This window comes from Periplaneta americana, chromosome 9 (assembly GCF_040183065.1).
Source record: "Periplaneta americana isolate PAMFEO1 chromosome 9, P.americana_PAMFEO1_priV1, whole genome shotgun sequence".
Taxonomy (NCBI): domain Eukaryota; kingdom Metazoa; phylum Arthropoda; class Insecta; order Blattodea; family Blattidae; genus Periplaneta; species Periplaneta americana.
Genome location: NC_091125.1, coordinates 5863875 through 5883532, shown reverse-complemented (window position 1 = coordinate 5883532; position 19658 = coordinate 5863875). Strand labels below are relative to the sequence as shown.

Sequence of the window (19658 nt, the reverse complement as noted above, 5' to 3'; positions counted from 1 at the left end):
GTTGCCGACCAACCATAACCAGACATGTTCGATGGGCGAAATGTCTGGCGAACGTGCAGGCCAGGAAAGCAGTGATACCTGTCGTTCTTCGAAGAAGATTTGCACAATCCTCGCCACATGTGACCGGACATTGTCCTGCTCAAATATAGCATATGGAGTTGCCTGAGGGAGGGGCAGTACCTCGGACTCTAATGTAGCGGTTGAAGTTCAGATTGTCCTGAATACGTAGGAAGCGAGATCGCATATTGTATCACACCAGGGGGGTATTTTGCGGACCACCGGGGCTACCGGCGGTAGCCCAAGGAAATTACAAAAGAAAAAGTTTTTAATATAACATAATGTAATAATTTTGTATTATCAGTTTTACCATAGTAATTAAAATTAAAGTAATTGTTAGATTTATATGCGCTCTCTGCTCTCGAAAAGAAACAAGTTGTCAAGGCGGCATCGCTGGAGAAACCGCTTGCTACGGAGGTAGCCTGTGACCGTTCCGCGCAAGCTGTCCTGTCCCCCCCGCTCCCTTCCGTATCCATCGTGCAGTGTAGGCGGGCGAGTTGCCGCTCTCGTGATCGGTTTCTTCGCAGGCGCGAAGCAGCAATACGCTTACTACGCTAGCAATTGAATGTGATTGTGTTCTTGCAGTGCATTATTTTAATTCTGTGATTTGTTCGAGTGTCTAAGAGTTATATTAATTGTGAATTATTAAGTTTTTAATTTCCCAATTAAGTGATATTGTGAAAAATAAGGCAGAACAAGTTTCTGGAGAGGTTTGTGTTGAAAATGACTGTGTAATAAAAGGTTTATTAAAAGTGCCTTTTAACCGTCGTACATAACAACGAGAAAGTTGAAATTGTGAAAATGGAAAGACCAACTCCTGAGTTAAATTTGTCCATGGACGTAAAAGAAAAACAGCGAGAGTACACACGCCATTTCACTTCAACATTATATGGTAAGTGGAATTGGTTGTGTGGTACTTCTAAACTGTCTAAACTATTTTGCTGGCCATGTTTGTTATTTAGACGCGAAACTAATGTGTGGTCAAAAGAGGGGTTTTCTAATATGAATTTCCTTCGAACGGCAGTCCTAGAATACGACAAATCAAAAGCTCATATTTGTAGTAGCATGAACTTTGCAAACTTTGGGAATACAAGAATTGATTTACAGCTAGATAAACAAAAAGCTCTACACATCAACCAACACAATGCTCTTGTGGAAAAAAAAAATCGGGAGATTTTACTGCATCTTATTAACGCAGTCTGCTTTCTAGGAAAACAAGAATTGGCTTTTCGGGGTCATAACGAGAGTGTGGAATCAGACAATATAGGAAATTATATTGAATATTTAAGTTCCTTAAGTGAATTTGACCATTTACCGGCCAATCATCTTGAGAGTTCAACAGTATTTCGAGGTACTTCTCTCGCAATTTAGAATGACTTAATATTTGCTATAAGTGGGGTTATGATAAGGAACATAAAACCTTTTGTGACCATTGTTGTTGATGAAACAAGTTACTGCTCTAATCAGAGTCAATTGTCCACTGTTTTAAGATACGTCGACGGTACTGCCAATGTTCAAGAACGGTTTATAGGATTCACAAATGTCAGTTAGGACAAAACTGCTGCTGCTTTGTTTCAGCATGTGGAAGTTGTTATAGCAGAATACAATGTCGGCAATAAGTTAATTGCACAGATATACGATGGTGCTTCAGTTATGGCGGGAAATATTAATGGCTTAAAAACAAAAGTTCAAAAAAAAGTATCCTCAAGCACTATTTGTCCATTGTTACAGCCATGTTCTCAATTTAGTTTTGCAACAAACTACTTCAGCCATTCCAGGATGCCGCATTTTTTTTCAAAACACTGTCGGGTTTAGTTGCATTTTTCTCATCATCTCCTAAAAGATCAGAAAACTCAAGGAATTTATGAACAAGAAACTCCCAAAAGAAGCACCAACTAGATTGAATTTTACATCTCGGCTTGTAAATACAGTAAAGGCATACAGAGAAAAACGGACTGCTTTGTTTAAAAATATCATTTGTAATGACTCTGAAGAAAACTGGGATGATGCTGTAAATGTGCAGGCTCAAGGATATTTGAATTTTTTCACACAGTTTCAGAATATATTTCTTCTTGAAGTCTATGCTAGAGTGTTCGCACATACAGATGTGCTCTACAATATTCTTCAGACAAAAAGTCTAGACATAGCATACTACTTGCAAGAGGTATCAAAGTTAAAAAAAAAATACTATATCCGAGTTCAGACGTAGTGAGTTTCCGTCCATATGGAGTAATATGGAAAATGAAAATTCTTCAGCCAATACAATGGAACCACGATTAAAGCGAAGAAAAGGAGATGATGAATTGAAGTACAGGCAGCTGTACTACAGCATACTAGATCGTATGCACATGGAAATTACTGACAGATTTTCTGATTATGGAAAGCTTCAGTTCACACATCTTCTAGATTCTCAAAATTTTTCTGCTTATAGGGAAAACTTCCCGAATGAGGCACTAAACAAATTATTTCAGTCCTATAACAGTCACTTTGATCAAGTACGTTTGAAAAATAAATTAAGTGGAATATATTCAGCAGAAGTCTTTGAATTTTCGAACAAACCTACCCACGAAATATTATCTGCCATATATGAAAACCAGCTGAACCAAGTTATTCCTGAAGTCCTTAAATTGGCAACATTAATTGTGACAATACCAGCTACGTCAGCATCGGTAAAAAGAACATTTTCTGCGTTGAAGAGTATAAAATCCTACTGTAGATCAACTCATACACAAGAACGTTTATCCGGCTTGGCACTAATATCTATTGAAAAGCCATTTCTACAGAAACTTTGCAAGTGGTCCAACTGTAATTTCAAGGACGAAGTCATCAGCGTATTTTCGTCCCAATCAAGACGTCTGGAATTCACATAAATATGTATGGAATTTTATTATAGGGATTTTAAAATATATTTTGTGTAATAATAGGGTCAGTGGTAGCCCAAACCCTTTAACCAGTATACGCCACTGTATCACACTAGGAACTTGTCCGCAATGCCGCTCAACAATGCAGGCTCTCAGACTGCGTTCACCACGGTAGCGCTTAACACGTATGTGACCATCACTGTAGGACAAGTTGAAGCGGGATTCGTACGAACACACTACATTTGGCATTCTGTTTGGTGTCGTTCGGGTCATTCTTTCTGGGTGTTCCACTTTTCACAAAAGTAGTACACAAGGAAACCTTCAAACTACAACATTAGTATTCTATTCTCCTTTTTTGCTTTTTTATGGTACAATATTTGTGTGTTTAATAATATTTAGGTATGTAACGAAAATAAGAATGATCTTTGTACCGTCAGTTTGTTTCCAAGTTAGTCTTGTCAGATAAACTGTTAACATTGATCAAATACCAGGGTTTGCAAACTAATATATCCTTAATATGGCTACCTATAGAGTTTCAAATCCTGCTAACTGCTCTGTTCGGCTGCAAAACCTGCTATTTGCAAATTAATATACAATATAACTAATTACCTATTAATCATATATTTCTGAGCTGTAGGAAGACAGACTAAATATTTTTTCCCCATTATTTAAAGTAGAAATCATGCCTCTATCATCGGTGGATAAGTTTTTACACAATTTGCCAAAATTCGTCTAACTTCCAAATAGCTGCTTTTGCAAATTGTCTACTCACTTCAAAATCCACAAGAGGGCATTGAGGCGAGACACGGCTCATTAAGTGGGGGAATTGCCTTGTCCCCATTGGTCCGTGCCGATGTGACGTCACTAGTCAGGTGATGAGTGGGGGAGCCAGCTTTTATAAGCTCGTGTCGAACGTGCTAGAGACCGATGACTGAGGACTTCTTTCTTGGACGTGAAAGAAGCAAGACGTGTCTGGAGGCCTTCTGATTGGTGCACCGCAAACGCAGCTAAAGCGGAACAACCAACCAGATTTCTCAGTGCTACAGCAGCGAGCGAGCGAGCGCAGCAGCCAAGCAGCTCTCGACCAGGGAGGCTCGAGTCGCCGACCATCGTAATTCTGTCGGCCAGGCGCCGGACACATAAGTGATCGGCACTTTTTAAAGAGGAGCCTATTGGCTCCCTTGCCGCACCGGCGCGAAGCGCGAAGAAACCCGCCCAGCCCACGGAGGGCTGGCCGCACTAACTTCCCTAGGCCAAGCGGATCCCGGTCGGTGATTGGGTCCTCTCTTGAGGAGACCCCTAGCCGTCCTCGGTCCTTAGGCAGGCTTCCTGCTAGGGAGAGACTCTGTGCCGGAGTGACTGCCTAAAGGCAGGGCCTTCGGGCTAATTTGCTTTTAGTCCTCCACTCTTCTACTATTGTTCGGAACTTCTGTGGGCTACGCAAATTTTCGTCCGGCCCTTATCAGGGCCAGCGAAATTAGCGAACCAAACTGACGGTCCCCGGCGGGCTCCGCAACGCTTGTTATGGTAGCTAACCTGGCTAGGCTTCGGCGAACGGTCGGGCGTAACTGCTGAGCTTCCAACCCTAGTGGGAAAGGGGCCTAGCAGGTTCTTGCACTGCGGACAGAGTGCCGTTTAGTTATCGCCCCTGATAGGATCGACTCTCAAGGGCGAATGGCACCAGTTAAGAGCAACAAGGCCACGAGCCAACCTAAAGCAGGTGGCGTAAAGCGGTTGCTAGTTTGCACTAGCCAGACAGGGCCCACCACCTCCTACTTGCGCGTATCGCGTCCCGCGCAGAACACTCCACCGCCCTGGCGGCGGAACCTGCGATCGGCTGGTGCTATACGGATTCCGCCTGTCCCGGTCCCCGTCTCCGAAATTCATGAGCTTCGTCCCCCTCTCACCAACCCAGTCCCTTCTGGACTTTCCCGTAAGCCCACCACCCTCAAGGTAAGTCCCAAGGTCACTGAGGTGACATGTCCTGACTTGCCCGCTCCTAGCGGACTGAGTAAGCCCGATAGAGTGCAAGCTGAACTGCTGCCGATCCCATCTGGGTCCGGCGCAATTCAGGTCATTAAGGCCAAAAAGAAGGAGGGCTCAGCTAAAACTCAACACGGCGGCATTTGTACCGTCAGTGAGCTCACCAAGGAAGAGAGATCTGCTCTCTCTACCTTGGAGCAATTAGAGGCGTCGACTGTTCAAGTCGTGACCGAAGAAGCATAAAACCCCGCCGAACCTGAGACCTCACAGAAGACGGCTGCTGCCCCTGAGGTAGATCAGGCAGTTCCCCACCACCCTTCCCCAGCTCGTACTCACGTGTCGGAGAGTGTGGACGAAGATGATGTTGAGACGGCCCTCACTAGGCGACGTGGTGATATCCCCCCCGTTATTATTACGCCAGCCTTCACTGGCTCGCTGGGCCGACTGAACCTAGAGTTCAAGGCCGAATATGAACCGCTGGCCTTATCCTCGTACCGGGCGCGCGGCGGGACGGCCGTGAAAACTGTTTGCGAAAATGACTACGCAAATCTTTGCAGGTTCCTGACCGAACGGGAAGTAGCGTACAACTTGCTGCGCCCCAAGAACGAGAAAACCCTGCGATTCGTATTGAGAGGTATAGATGTTCACACTGATGAACAGGACATCCAGGGCGACCTGGAGTTCCAAGGCATCATCGTCCGGCGAGTGACGAGGATGCACTCATCAAGGACAAAAACCAAACTCCCAATGGTCATTGTCGATGTGGAAAATTCCCCCGAGTGCCGTGATAGGTTGAGAGCCTTGCGGCAGTACTGCCTGATGGGGGTAACAGTTGAGAGCTATGCCCCCAGGAAGCACCCGCCTCAGTGCAACAACTGCCAGTGGTACTACCACAAGCAGGCTAGCTGCAAAGCGCAGCCTATGTGGCGAGCTTGCGCACGCCCCCAAAGCACTAAAGAATGTCGCAAGCCACACGATGTCCCCGCTACATGCGCACTCTGTGGTTGCGCTCACACCGCCAATTACGGAGGATGTCCTGTAGCACTACAGGTTAGAGATGCCACTGAAGGAACGAGCAGGGCTGCCCGACGGAGGAAGGCAGAGCTCGAGGAACAGCGGAAGCTACAATACGAGTGGCTCCGGCAGCAGCAGAGCGAGCTGTGGGGCAGCAGCAGCTGTTCTGAGAACAGCAGCAACAGCCTCAGCCTCGCGCCCCTGTGATGGAGTCTCGTGCGGGGCGACGCACTGAACTCGGGCCTGTCAGCCCACAGCCGCAGCAAACGCAGCAGCAGCAGGCGGACATCCCTTCGCTCTTGGATAGGCCAGTTGCCGTGCCTCTGTAGTCCACGTTGTCATCGATAGCACCCCAAACTGCTGCCAATAATGCAGGACCCCTCACCCAGCGCCCTAAGCGCAACAGGATCAGTAGAAAAGCCACCAAGGCTACCACGGTTGAGTCCACCTCCGCCCCTGTCCCACCGGCTCAGCAGGAAGCTATTTCAAGCACCTCGCGAGGCCCGACCGATCAAGGGGCTACACTCGACCAAGTCCAGCACTTTGCCGAGGCTTTGAAATTAGCAAACCCTGAACTCCCGCTTGCCCCAATTCTAGAAGGATTAACGAGGGTGATAGTTCTCCTTGTGGAGCATCCTGTCTGCCCTTCCGGATATATTTAAGCTCCTAACCTCCCTCGTTTCTCTCAATGGCCAGACGAAGTGACGGAGTTGCTAGGATGTGTATATGGAACGCCAGGGGCCTTAGACATGAGTTCAGGGCTTTCCTAGACGCTAATAATATAGACATAGCATTTATAACAGAAACGTTCCTGACACTCCAAGTAAATTTAAGATGCGCGGGGTTTATAGCTTATAGACAGGATAGAGCAGTTAAAAGAGGCGGAGGTGTAGCGGTGTTCGTTCGTTCTTCGACCGCGCACTGTGAGTATCTCCTTCCTCAGCTAGCGGTATTAAAGGCAGTAGCTATTAGAGCCTACATAGGGAGGCTCCCCTTTCTGCTTATGGCTGCCTTCAGTCCTCCGGGCACACTACATGAACGCGATTTAGAAAGTGATAAGCCTATGCTATAGATTCGTAGTCGCCGGCGACCTCAACGCGAAGCACGCTAGCTGGAAGAGTCAACGCCCCAATCGGCAGGGCGTTAGGCTTTTTATAAATTCAACAGGAGACGGATACGTCGTGGTGGCCCCTAGGGAACCCACACACGTACCGGATGCTGCGAATTAACTCTCCGACAATTTGGACATCGCTCTGGTGAAAGGTCTCACAACTAGAGCGAGACTAACAACCCTGGATGATCTCCCGTCTGACCACCTGCCGGTGATAATGGAGATAATGCACTCAGTCGAACTCTCCCCAACCGCTGAGTAATTCACCTACAAGGCGGCAGACTGGGTGTTCTTCCAACTCCAGGTAGCCGCAACCCTTCCTTCACTCCCCCCGAAGTCACTCCGGCAGGCATAGATAGGTTAGTTAGCGACTTGACGGAGTGCATCAAGAAGGCAATGGATGCTGCAATACCGATATGGTCTTCACAACCGGGACGGATGCAGCTCCAAGCATATATTAGAGACCTAAAGATCGCCCGCAATAGAGCAAGATCATTGTGGAAGCGTACTAGGTTAGATGAGCTTTGAATAGAAATGAACCGCTTGCGCAGGCGGATCAGTGAGGCGGTCCACGAAACGGTCGTGGATGCTCGGAAATCCAAAGTGAGACGATGGACAGCAGAAACATGTCAGATGTCTGACGTGTATCTCGAACTCTGTCCAATCCGTCTCAATCTATAAACCCATTAGTAGTCGGCCCAAATGTCACGGACTTTACACCTGAGGAGAAGGCTACCGCACTGGCAGACGGTCTAGAGACCACTTTTCAACCCGTGGAACAAAATTTAAACTTGCCCCATATCAGAGCTGTTGAGGAATCGGTTCGAGAACTCCTTAGCAGGGAGCCGGAAAATGGGATACGACCCGGAAAGCCCGGAAAGGTTAAGACGAATCCAAGCAAATATAGGGCTATTAGTCTCCTCAGTTGTCTCAGCAAACTGGCGGAGCGGGTCATACATAGACGCCCCACTGAAGTAGTGTTGCCCCAAATCAGGAACGAACAGTTCGGTTTCCACCCTGGACGTTCCACTACACTCCAGGCACTCCGCATGACGGAGGACATTACCTGGGCTATGAATGAGCACGAAGCGCGTAGTAGCTGCAGCTTACCTGGACATCGAGCGACCATTCGACAAGGTTTGGCATGAGGGACTCCTGGTTAAGTTACTGGGCATGGGAGTCCTCATTTCTAACTACCTCCGAGACCGTACATTCAAAACCCGTGTGGGCACTAGTTTCTCCACCCCCCGTGAAATTCACGCAGGAGTCCCACAGGGTTCCATTACTTTTCTTTCAATATATTCATTAATGACCTCCCGTTTCGCTATATCCACGACAGAAGTCGTCATCTGTATATCTATGCAGACGACACTGCCCTTTTGGCGATGGGCAAAATCTATAGATTAGCTTCCCGTAGTTTGGAGTCGATCTTAGTTCACGTCCAGCCGTGGTTCCACGACTGGAGAATCAGCTCAATGTAGAGAAATGTCAGGCCATACTCTTTTCACTAAGAGCGAGGCTCGAAGACATACCACCACCACTCACACATTTCGGACAAGAAATGCCGTGGATGAACCAAATTAAATATTAACGGATCATTATGGACTCTCATCTCACCTTACGAGATCTCATCTAATCCCTTCTTCGTAAGGCCAACGGGCTGATAGACACTATCCCATTCTGGCGGCCTTAACTCCTGACAACCTGGGGGTAGGACTTACCATCTATAAGGCCCTCATTCGCTCTGTCATTACATATGCCGCACCCACATGGGTGTTTGCGGCAGTGTCCCATCTCCGTAAACTCCAAGATATCCAAAACCAGGTGATTCGACTCATTACTCATCTCCCCCGAGTCGCCTCGAGAAGAAAGTTCCATGATGAATTAGACTTGCTAACCATAGACGAGTTCATTGCTCGACTGGCTAGGAACCTGTATGCGGAAGCTCGTGCTAACCCGAACCCGCTCATATCTGCCCTCGGCCAGTATGATCCTAGGTTACGGCGTAGACACCAGGCAGGTCCATTAGCTATACTCTTGAGACAGGAGAACAGGGAGGCTGGCGTTACTCCCAGGTTTTGATAGTCGCGACTCAACTCCATGAGACTCCTTTGCTAGTGCAACCGCTTTGAAATGACCTTGTCTTAACTGGGCTAAACAAAATCTCTACCTGACTATATCTACATTTGCTGATCGATGGAACTATCGTAGAGCCAATTGGCTAGTGTATATTCATTGATTCAGAGAGTCATTTTACCTAAGAGCCAACTGGCTAGTCTGTGAAACTGAGACAACTCATCCTGCCTAAGGTATTTCCGTGGTTTTCCTAAGGCGTTAAAACAAATGTCGGGATGAGGCCTAAGAGAAATTGGCCACGGACCTACATCCCTTCCTCATAAGTCCCCCTTTTTCTAACAAACAACTTAATGCTCTAGTTCAGAATCTATAAAATTATGAAATAAATGTGGAACGTCATTCATGTCGCAATGCGAAAGGACAGGGAACCTTTCAAATTGCAGATTCAGAACTCACGGCGTTTCTCCTGGCGGTCCTCACCAGCCTTGTCATCGAACAACAGACGACAGAGTCTTCTCGACTCCTGCACTGCGAAATGATACAGTTAATTTCAATGAGCAGATCAACACCAGCCATATCCTCCTCGTCCCGTCCCGTGATCATTTGATCACATTTCCGTCCCTCTCGCGTATGTGGTACCTAAGAGGTTACGTCCATTTTCGGCTTTCCCCTTCAAAATTTTCAAGAACTCCTTCAGTGGAGCAGCGTAAACCGGAGACTAGTGGCCATCAGGCTTGGAGCTCACATATTTATTTTCTTACAGACCCCAACCCCATTGCAAGGACGCATTTGCGTACCTTTTCAATTTGTCCTAACAATTCTCCTCTCTTTTTCGATTTTTCGATTGCTAGAGACCAATGGGCCTCTCATCTTCAAACTAACCACTTATCTTCTCCTCTGAGCGCTTCACTCTCTCACCTTCTCTTCCCACATTCACCCCCGGCTTGCTCAACCCTAGTCCTTCCTTCAAACCCCCTGCAGTGGTCGGGGTCGCGGGCCATGTCTAGCGAGCTGGATATAACTGCATCCCATCGCTTCATGGATCGGTATCGCGGGCCATGTTTGTGAGTTCGATAGGTCAAGGTACCTAAAGTCTATGTGATCTATCTTGTCTCACTGTGAAAAGAGGCAAAGTAGATATGTCTTACTTCGTCTGTGTTGTTATGGTGGTGGGGGAGTGGAGCGATGCCGTCCATCCATCCAGTGTCGGAGGGGACTAGTTGCTACATTCTGTAGCGCAAAATTAAATTACAAAATATCTCTGTTCGTACAGTGTAGTTCCGTTACTGAGCTTGTCTTTGAAGAAACTGAGTTCCGGTAGCCTGTACAATAACAAGGTTTGGAAAGGAATCCTGAAAATTTACAACTCTCCTATAATCTCCACCCTCATTTGAAGGGACTTGGTTTTATTGCTACTGAGACAAGATAAACCTTACAAGGTATAGTTCACATCTCCCTCTTACTCACCTTAGTCGCCCCCCTTTTCTTTCGAGCAAGTTTAGTTTCACCTCTTTCCAGATACTCCCGTTGCCCCTAACTTCTTATATCTCCCGTCCTAGCTCCGTCAGCTCTTCAACTAGTCTCAATCAGAGGGTCGACGTGGTTGGCGAGTTGGTATAGCGCTGGCCTTCTATGCCCAAGGTTGCGGGTTCGATCCCGGGCCAGGTGTATGGCATTTAAGTGTGCTTAAATGCGACAGGCTCAATTCAGTGGATTTACTGGCATGTAAAAGAACTCCTGCGGGACAAAATTGCGGCACATGCGGCGACGCTGATATAACCTTTGCAGTTGCGAGCGTCGTTAAATAAACCATATTTATTTATCAATCAGAGGCACAGGAACATATATTCCAATATTAGAGTTTTAACGACACTCCAGTTTCCCCTGCCGAAGACCGAGTAGAGGAACTAATTATTGAAATAAATATATGTATCTGTAAGCAGAGTTTTTCCTTTCAACATCGCAACATCAACCCCATACACACACTTCGGCCTATCTTGTCTTGTCACTCCCGTTTCCCCTCTCAACACCTGCGACTACAGCATTCAGCATAGGGACATCAGCGGAGACCGGCGCACGAAAATTGCCTAACATCGTTCCATCATCACCCACAATAAGCTTCGACCCATGTTATCCCGTCTCCCGTTTCCCCTCTCTATACCTGTGACCACAGCATTTTAGCAGAGCGACGTCAGCGGAGTGCGGGGAACGACAGTCTGCAAGCCGAGAGGGGAAGGAGGCCCACTGCAGCGGTAGTGGAGAAAATCGAGGCGTTTCGAGTAACAGATTATTCCCGAAGACACTCGAAACAGTACTTTCTGGAAACTATGGTTTAGTGATAAATAGAAGACGCGAAGGACACAGCCAGTTTTAGTTTAGACAGCAAGCCAGTCAGTTTTTGTGAAACAGACTTCGAGACCGGAGTTCGACTTGAGTGAGTTTGTGAGGCAGCAGTGAGCGTCCAGGCGGAAGCAACGCGGTCGGAAGTCTTGAGTTCGAGAGCAGTGGACTGTCTCCGGAAGTCTTGAGTTCAAAGGTCAGTGGACTGTCTCTGGAAGTCTTGGGTTCGATATACTGTGAACTTGAGTGAATGTGCAAGAAGAACTAGCCAAGGCAAACGAACTGTGAACTGACACTTTTGTTTTGTAAATAGTGCTTTGTGAACATTAATTGAGATTAGAAGTACATTGTTGTTCTCAATAATCCAAGTGAATTGTCACTGTCGTCTGTGGAGTGCAATAACGACTACTGTGTTGATGTGTGGAGTGAAATACCCATTGTTGACGGGAGTGTTTAAATTCCGAAATATAGAAAGCCAGTATTGTTGTAAATAAAAGTAACATTGTTGTGTGAAACAAAAGTGACAACTGGTATCAGAAACGGGACATTGTCGACATAATGGAGAACCTACAGCAGATCCTGTAAGCCAACACGGAAATGAAAACAGAAATGAAGAAGCACATTAGTGAGGTGAAGTACGACATAAGAGAAGTAAAAGCAGAAATGAAGAACGATATTAGTGCGGTGAAAAAGGACGGAAGTGAAGTAAAGGCCGACATGAAAGACAACATGAACAAGCATATCAGTAAGGTGAAAGGGGACATAAGAGAAGTGAAAACTGACGTCACTACGCAAATTGCAAGCGTTTCGGCCCAAGTAGATGGAATTGTTACCATCGTTAAAGACGAACTTAAAGCCGATTTTGACAAAATAAACGAGAATTTTGCAACTATAAACGAGACAGTAGCCGAACTAAGACAGTATATAGACCAGTTCCACAGCAAAATTCGCGCTCTCGAGTCTCGTCAAGAGCAGACGAGTGTGTTAATGGACCAACATGCTAGAGAAAACAAAAACATATTCGCGTTGGTAGATCACCAGGCTAGAGAACATAAACAGATAGTTGCCGAGGAGGTTCGACGGGCCCTGGAAGAAGCGACAACAGATTTGAGGACTCTATATATTGGCCCTGCGGAACCATCACCTTCAGCCAGTCATTCGAACGTCAAGACGTCGAAGTTCGACGGTACGTCTTGGACGATTTTCCATCGTCAGTTTGAGGCTACCGCGGCACGTAATGGGTGGACGCCAGCGGAGAAGACTACCCAGCTGCTGACCGCGCTTCAGGGACAGGCGTCGGAGATACTTCACAGCGTTTCAGAAGATGGGGCAGCCGCTGAGACAATGGCGGCCTTGGAGAGACATTATGGTAACCATCAACTTGCGGTAGCGTTTAGAACCAAACTGAAAACGAGAGCCCAACAATCAGGCGAGTCCCTACAAGAATTTGCGATGGCGGTGGAACAACTGGCTCATGAGGCCCTCAGGGGCCTACCTCCTAACTTCGTCGCTGGAGAGGCGGCCTACACCTTCGGCAGCGGAGTTCGAGACCCTGATGGTCGCTGAATCGAATCTCAATTCGGCTACATTTTGACATTCGGCTACGACCATTCTGGTACAAGCTACAAAACTAACAATTAAGCTACGTTTAGCCGAATTCGGCCACGGTTGGCAATGCTGATCCGGAGGTTACATTTATTATTTAGTATATATTTTTTTTTACAAACTTGACATTCGGACCTTTTATATCCAAGTATTTTAGAAATACGCCAGATAAGTTATTATTATTTTATTATTTTATTGTTTCTTTTTAAATAATATGTAAGGTCTGAAAACTGCTCACTTCTATGATTTTTATGCATCTCCTTGTTGAAACTGCATTTGTGAACCTCATTTTAACCGTGACAACGCTTTTTAGTTCTTTCAAGCATTCTGATTATTGTATTGGTTTTCTGTTTTGTGAAATTTTAGATAAGGGCGCAAATAGCCATAGTATCTGAAGCGCCCTCTTTACACCCCACCAACGAACTAAAATAACTAGGGATAATGGAACGCTTCCCTTTAAGCTTCAAATTAGAGACGAACTTAAACTTTGGTGATTTACGTCTATCTTTAGGCCTTATAGATGTGAAGGCTGCAATTATCTCATTAGCAATCTCTAATTGTCTGCGTAATTGGGTGATGGTTTCCGACTGTTCCTTTACAATATCTAATTGTTTACAATATTTACATTTCCATTGACTATTTACATTTTCAGCATTACTATTTGCACAGTCCCAATGAAACCATGTATTACATTGCATACAATTAACAGCCTGACCCTTCGACATGTACCACACTTACCTGACAAAACGCACATTTTCACTTCACTTCACTTCATTTCACTTCACTTCACTTCACTTATGTTCTATTACTCTTACGTAGCACATACACTTCTAGGCTTTACTATACTAAACTAAATTAGGTCTAAATTATAACAAGACGCAAAATTGTATTGTTCTTATATTTAACCTTACCTCTTACTTAATATATCACTTCACTTATCTTCTATTATTCACACGTCACTAGCACATAGGTACACTTCTAGGCTTTACTATACCGAACTAAATTATGCCTAAACTATAATAAGACACGAAATTGTTTTATTATTAACCTTTATCCCTTACCTAATATATTTAGCTCTTTACAAGTAGTTACGCAACAGTTCAAGATTATAAAATATAAATATGTACAGCAAAAATCACTAAAATACAATTAATTAATTAATTATTATTGTGACCATGTGTCCGAGTAGGTTTTCCACTGGTCAGGTACTATTAAATTTGAATATGGCGGCCGGATCGGCTATTTCGGAGTCTAGGAACAAATATTCAGTTAAAACTACTTTATTTTTTTTTTAGGTATTTATGAAATTTAAATATACAACGTTAGGAAAAAACTAAAATATTTAGCTTATATTAAAATTTTCCAATTAATTTACTCTTTTAACTCTGATTTGTTTAACAAACACGGATCTTACTTTTGCTGCTAAAGTGCGCAACCAGTGACACGCACGCACGCACACAGATATATATATATATATATATATATATATATATATATATATATATATATATATATAGGTATTTGTGCGTGAGCATTGCCAGGACGCATAAAACACATTCTTGTAAACCATTATTTCAGACGTAGCAAATATCTTTCCTTGTGAAAATATACTTTCCTGAATGGCATTTCACGTTGATAATGAGGGTATATTCTCGAGAAATATAAGAATTTACAACATCAATACAAAGCATAAAAATGATTTTCTTGAGCACTGACTTATTTAACGTTTCCTAAATTGTACGAATATAATGTGTTATTTATTTACACGTGTCTCTTTGCCAAGATTGACTAACTTCCGTCCGTAAAAACTAACCCTATTTGCAAATCGTTTACAAAGACGTAGTTTTTACAATTTAACAACTCTAATTAACAGTAGCTAAATGTTATGTTTTATTTAACGACGCTCGCAACTGCAGAGTTTATATCAGCGTCGCCGGATGGACCGGAATTTTGTCCCGCAGGAGTTCTTTTACATGCCAGTAAATCTATTGACATGAGCCTGTCGCATTTAAGCACACTTAAATGCCATCGACCTGGCCCGGGATCGAACCCGCAACCTTGGGCATAGAAGGCCAGCGCTATACCAACTTGCCAACCAGGTCGACTAATTAACAGTAGCCCTTCTTCCAATCCTTAACGAGAAAAACAAATACGCCTGCATCATAACCGGAAACTTGATTAGGTATTGAAATGTTTGTTTTTGTAAACGACAGTTTTTGTGGCATAGAAATTTGAATTTTATTTTAACAAGTAGAAAGGAAGGTGCTGTCTCAAAGCTTCTCTCGCACATCGCGAACACTGTTCGTGATTTAGGATTTCAGCTTCTCTCGGCTATATTCGTTGGTTTCGGGAATCTATGGCTGTACATTGAACGGCTCGTCCACAGACGACGTACAGAGGCCTTGTACAACTACAGCGTGGGCAACGGTTATGAGAGTAAAAGTGATTGGATAGAGGAGAGTCGTTTCCTTAAATACGAGAAATTTACTGATTTGGCTGTCAGAAGATGTTAATATACATTGTAAACTGAGTGAATAGTAATATATACGATAGTAACAGAGAGCGAGAAGGAACAGAGGTGGGGAAAAAAGCAAATGGAAGAGAAAGGAGAGAAAAATGTTAAAATACTTCTTCTCTACATCACTCTATATCTTAAGACACGAGGGGAAAATTTCAGAACACGGATTGCACCGACTATCCCATTTCAAGACACTATGGGACCGTGGGAATTAGGGGTAATATTGGGTGGGTGGAAAGGAAAGGAAAGGTAAGATTCGAGGGAAAAAAATTACCTGCTTGAGGGTAATTTCCCTCTTCCTTTCCCTCCCCCCTCTATCTCTCTCTCTCCCCATTCACGTTTTTCCTCTCTTTTATTCTTTATCTGCCTCTCTTCAATCATCAATCCGTGGTTGTATGTACTTCAGTGTCCCTGTTGTACGTGTTGTTGATCTTCTTTGTTGAACCCTCAGTAGTCTCTCTCGAGAACACGGTCCTTGATTGTTTTTTTTTTTTTACCTTGGGGATTTAATTGAAGTGAATTTTTATGGCAGGCAGAGTAACTATCTCATGCCCCCATGTTTTAAATTGCTACCAGTGCACTTCATTAGAACCTGGTACCCAGCTTCGAAACCGGTTCTTGATTGAAAAATTTCGGAAGTATTATATATGTTGCAAATGAGAGAATATGTACCATACGCAAGATGCAATTGTTCAATCATGAATAATGAATTACTATGTATACGTGATGGTGTTTAAGATAAGTTGGCGTGAAAAGAATATTTGTCCCCATGTAATAATGTTGAAGAATATAATAATAAAGCGATTTTATGTTGTATTTCAAGTGCATAAACGAATGTAAATTCATGTAACTCGGTGATTTTGACGGGCGGGCGTAGAAGCGTTGACTTAACGTGACTTTCTCATTAAGTAACGACAGGCCAATGAGAGAAATAATTGACACTCGCGCGGTACGTGAATTAGCAGGTGACGCTGGACAGCTTGGCGTGTCGACACTTTTGAACAGTGATATGGAATCGTTCACCGACATTTTCGCAGTGCACAGCTTTAGCAGTGATAGTGGCACCGTTTCTGCACCAGAAGGATTACTAGCAAGTACGTACTTGTCCGAAATGTGGTGGTGAAATGAAGTTATCCTCGCGTACAGATATTGGTGACTTATTAATAATTCCCTTGTTAGCAGGAATCGGTAGCTTACCGGAAGGTACTTTTCAGTGCCTACAATTAATCAGAAAAGAGTGGATGTCACCGTCATACCCCGCATCAGGGCTTGCAGCCCCGACATTCCGCTTTTTTCATCATTGCTACACGTCGGATCATCATCGCGGCTTGCAGCCCCGACACCCCGCTACATGTGCAACACGGAGATCGTCAGTGCCCGCCATGTTGTTGAATTCTCGCCCCCAAAGAGGTAGAAAGAGAAAGATATAGAGTGGTCATTGCGCCGCCATGATTGAAGAAAATTGAATGACCGTCGGTAATGAACTTATGCGCCCAAAACAAAATGGGCTTGGTGATAACTGACATTAGAATCGTCAGCTGTCTTAATTTCGTTTGCATAAATCAGTTAAACTGAAGTGGAAAACCCTAGTATTTCGTCAAATACGTGCTAGCAACTTAATCTAAACTTGTGTACGCTAAATTTAAAACACTTGAGCTATTCCTAGAAGGAATGCTTAAAAGAGTAACCTAAGCAAAATTGTCATGTAGTATGACAAGAAGTCCTAGCAAATATACTGAAGAAAATGTTAATATTCCTAGGTTCTTTTAAATCCGACCTGCAAGATTGCCTATAAAATGAACGAGTATGATTCGGATGATTTTATTAAATTGTTTTCCCAGTCTCTACACGTTGCAAAACTATTTACTATACCATAAGATATAGATTGAAAGTAGGCCCTATCTGTAGTAAACAACCTTTACCTCCAAGCTTGTAACGTGGGTGAAACTTGACAAAACACGCTTTCAGTTTTTTTGTTACCTACAGTAAAATATAATTATTATCGAAATGTGAACGTGAGACCAACAGCCGGCTGGTCTGTCTGAGCCTTTCAAGGGCTGTGGCACCACAGATAATTATTAGTGTATAATTGAGCACTCACGTACAATAATGGGGTAAGTAGTTACGAAATATATTCATACTTACCCCATTATTGCACGTGGGGTGCTCAATTATGTGCTTTCATGTCCTTCCAGTCAAAATACTAACAACAATACGACCTACCCCAGAGTTCTGCGTTATTTTGGATGCGAGTGTCGAAATACAATTTTAATATTTGATTGCTATTACTAGGTTTGAAACGGAATTGTAGCGGTTTTATCCGTATTTAGTTTAACTTTATTATTAGTGAACCATTTATTTGATTAATCGTTTGTCTTCGAAATAGGCCTACTTCTTATAAGCTACAACTCATCGTCTTCTTGTATAAACAGTAAGGACAGAAGGAGCAGAAATAAAGGATGCCAGTGTCGAAATACAGTTTTAATATTGTATTGCTATTTGTTTTTTACTGGGTTTGAAACGGAATTGTATTGGTTTTATCCGTATTTAGTTTAAGTACATTACCAGTGAACCATTTATTTTGTTTATGCCGGGCGTTGTTACACATTTATGCATAAAAAGTGCTGCTAATTAACAAAATTATGGACTTAACTTCATAAAATTTACATGAAATGTGATATATCAGTTGTTTTTTTCCTTTTGACATTGCAGTTATATGCAGCACACACAACAGGTATGTTTTTTCTTCGTTTTTTTGTACTTCTTACCTCCGTTATACAACATTATAAGCAGACGAATTTTTACAAAGGTGGGCGCTTAGCTCAGATCTGCCGTGTTTCGCGGTGGCACCGCAAAGAGCGCTGTACAGGACAACATGGCCACTCTATACTCTTCTCTTTCTAACTCGTTGCTCGCCCCGATGTTCCGAGGTGGCGCGTGTCTCGTATGGAGCGAGATGAGACGTGAAAAGCGAGAGAGGGAGGAGTCTGCAGGGAAAGTAGTTTGCTGCAAAGTAGGTGTGGTGGGGGTAGAGGGGAAGGGTTGAATTCGTGTTCTGAAATTTACCCGACACGAGTTAATCCATAACTAACATGTATGGAAAGCAGATGGCTTCAAATGTAACACAACGCCGTACTGTGGTTAATTAACTTGCATAGGAAAATTATGAACTGAAGAAATCATTAGCCTACATTTATTATGCCTAAGTTTGAATTGAAATCATATTACCAAATGCAATTAATTGGCTGCAAATTCGGAATATTTCAAAGCTTTCATTGCTTCCACAGTGACAAATACGCACATATCATTGTGAAATTAACGTGGGAAGGAGTGACCCATTCGACACGAGACACAATGTGCCGATATCATTCAGTTTCAACCATGCATTGCAGTAACATTTCAATACACATGTACGAAAATAAAATATAATATGAGCATTATTTATCCTGGTTTCGTTAAGAGTGGCACATCAATGAGCATTCCCAATAATGAAATTGTTCCACACTCACATCATACACACCTCTGGTAATGAAGTCGAATCTTCTAATATTTCAGGTCTTCAATCTATAGTGACGAAGAAAGAATCTTTGAATATTTGATACGTTAAAGGTGCACCATATTAAATGTTATACATTTAACTCTATCCTCTCATAGACCTAATAATTTGAAAGTTTTAAAGATACTCTAAAATGTACAGGACAACAAATACGCATATCACTAAAATAGTCTGAAGAGGCAACGCCACAAAGATAACACTCTACCTAGCTCACTGGCACAGCCTCCATGATCCTGACGCGAGACACAGCCTCCATAATTCGGGCGCGAGATACCCGTGCAGGGTTGCCAGATTGGGCTACAAGTAGCCAATTGGGCTACTTGAAATTTTAATTGGCTATTGATTTTTACCATTGGGCTACTTGCGACGTTTTGGGCTACTCAAAAATTTTCGGGGCTATTTTTGGGCTATTTTTTTCTGATTTGAATTTGTGGAAAATTAATAATAACAGGTGTAGTAATAGTCTTCCTCTCCGTGAAAAAAAAACTGTTGCAGTGTACGTCTATATAGTCTTATTTCACCACCAGCTTAACGGCG

At 43.6% G+C, this 19658-nt stretch overlaps 1 protein-coding gene across 3 annotated transcripts in view; it reads right to left on the bottom strand.

Moving 5' to 3' along the window:
• LOC138705746 (gastrula zinc finger protein XlCGF57.1-like) overlaps positions 1-19342 on the bottom strand; it is a 120007-nt gene extending 100665 nt beyond the window's left edge. For all 3 annotated transcript variants that reach the window (XM_069834340.1, XM_069834341.1, XM_069834342.1), the window contains exon 1: positions 19086-19342. The gene's annotated coding sequence lies outside the window, so the exon portion shown is untranslated. The remainder of the gene's footprint in view (positions 1-19085) is intronic.
• Positions 19343-19658: the final 316 nt, after the last annotated feature.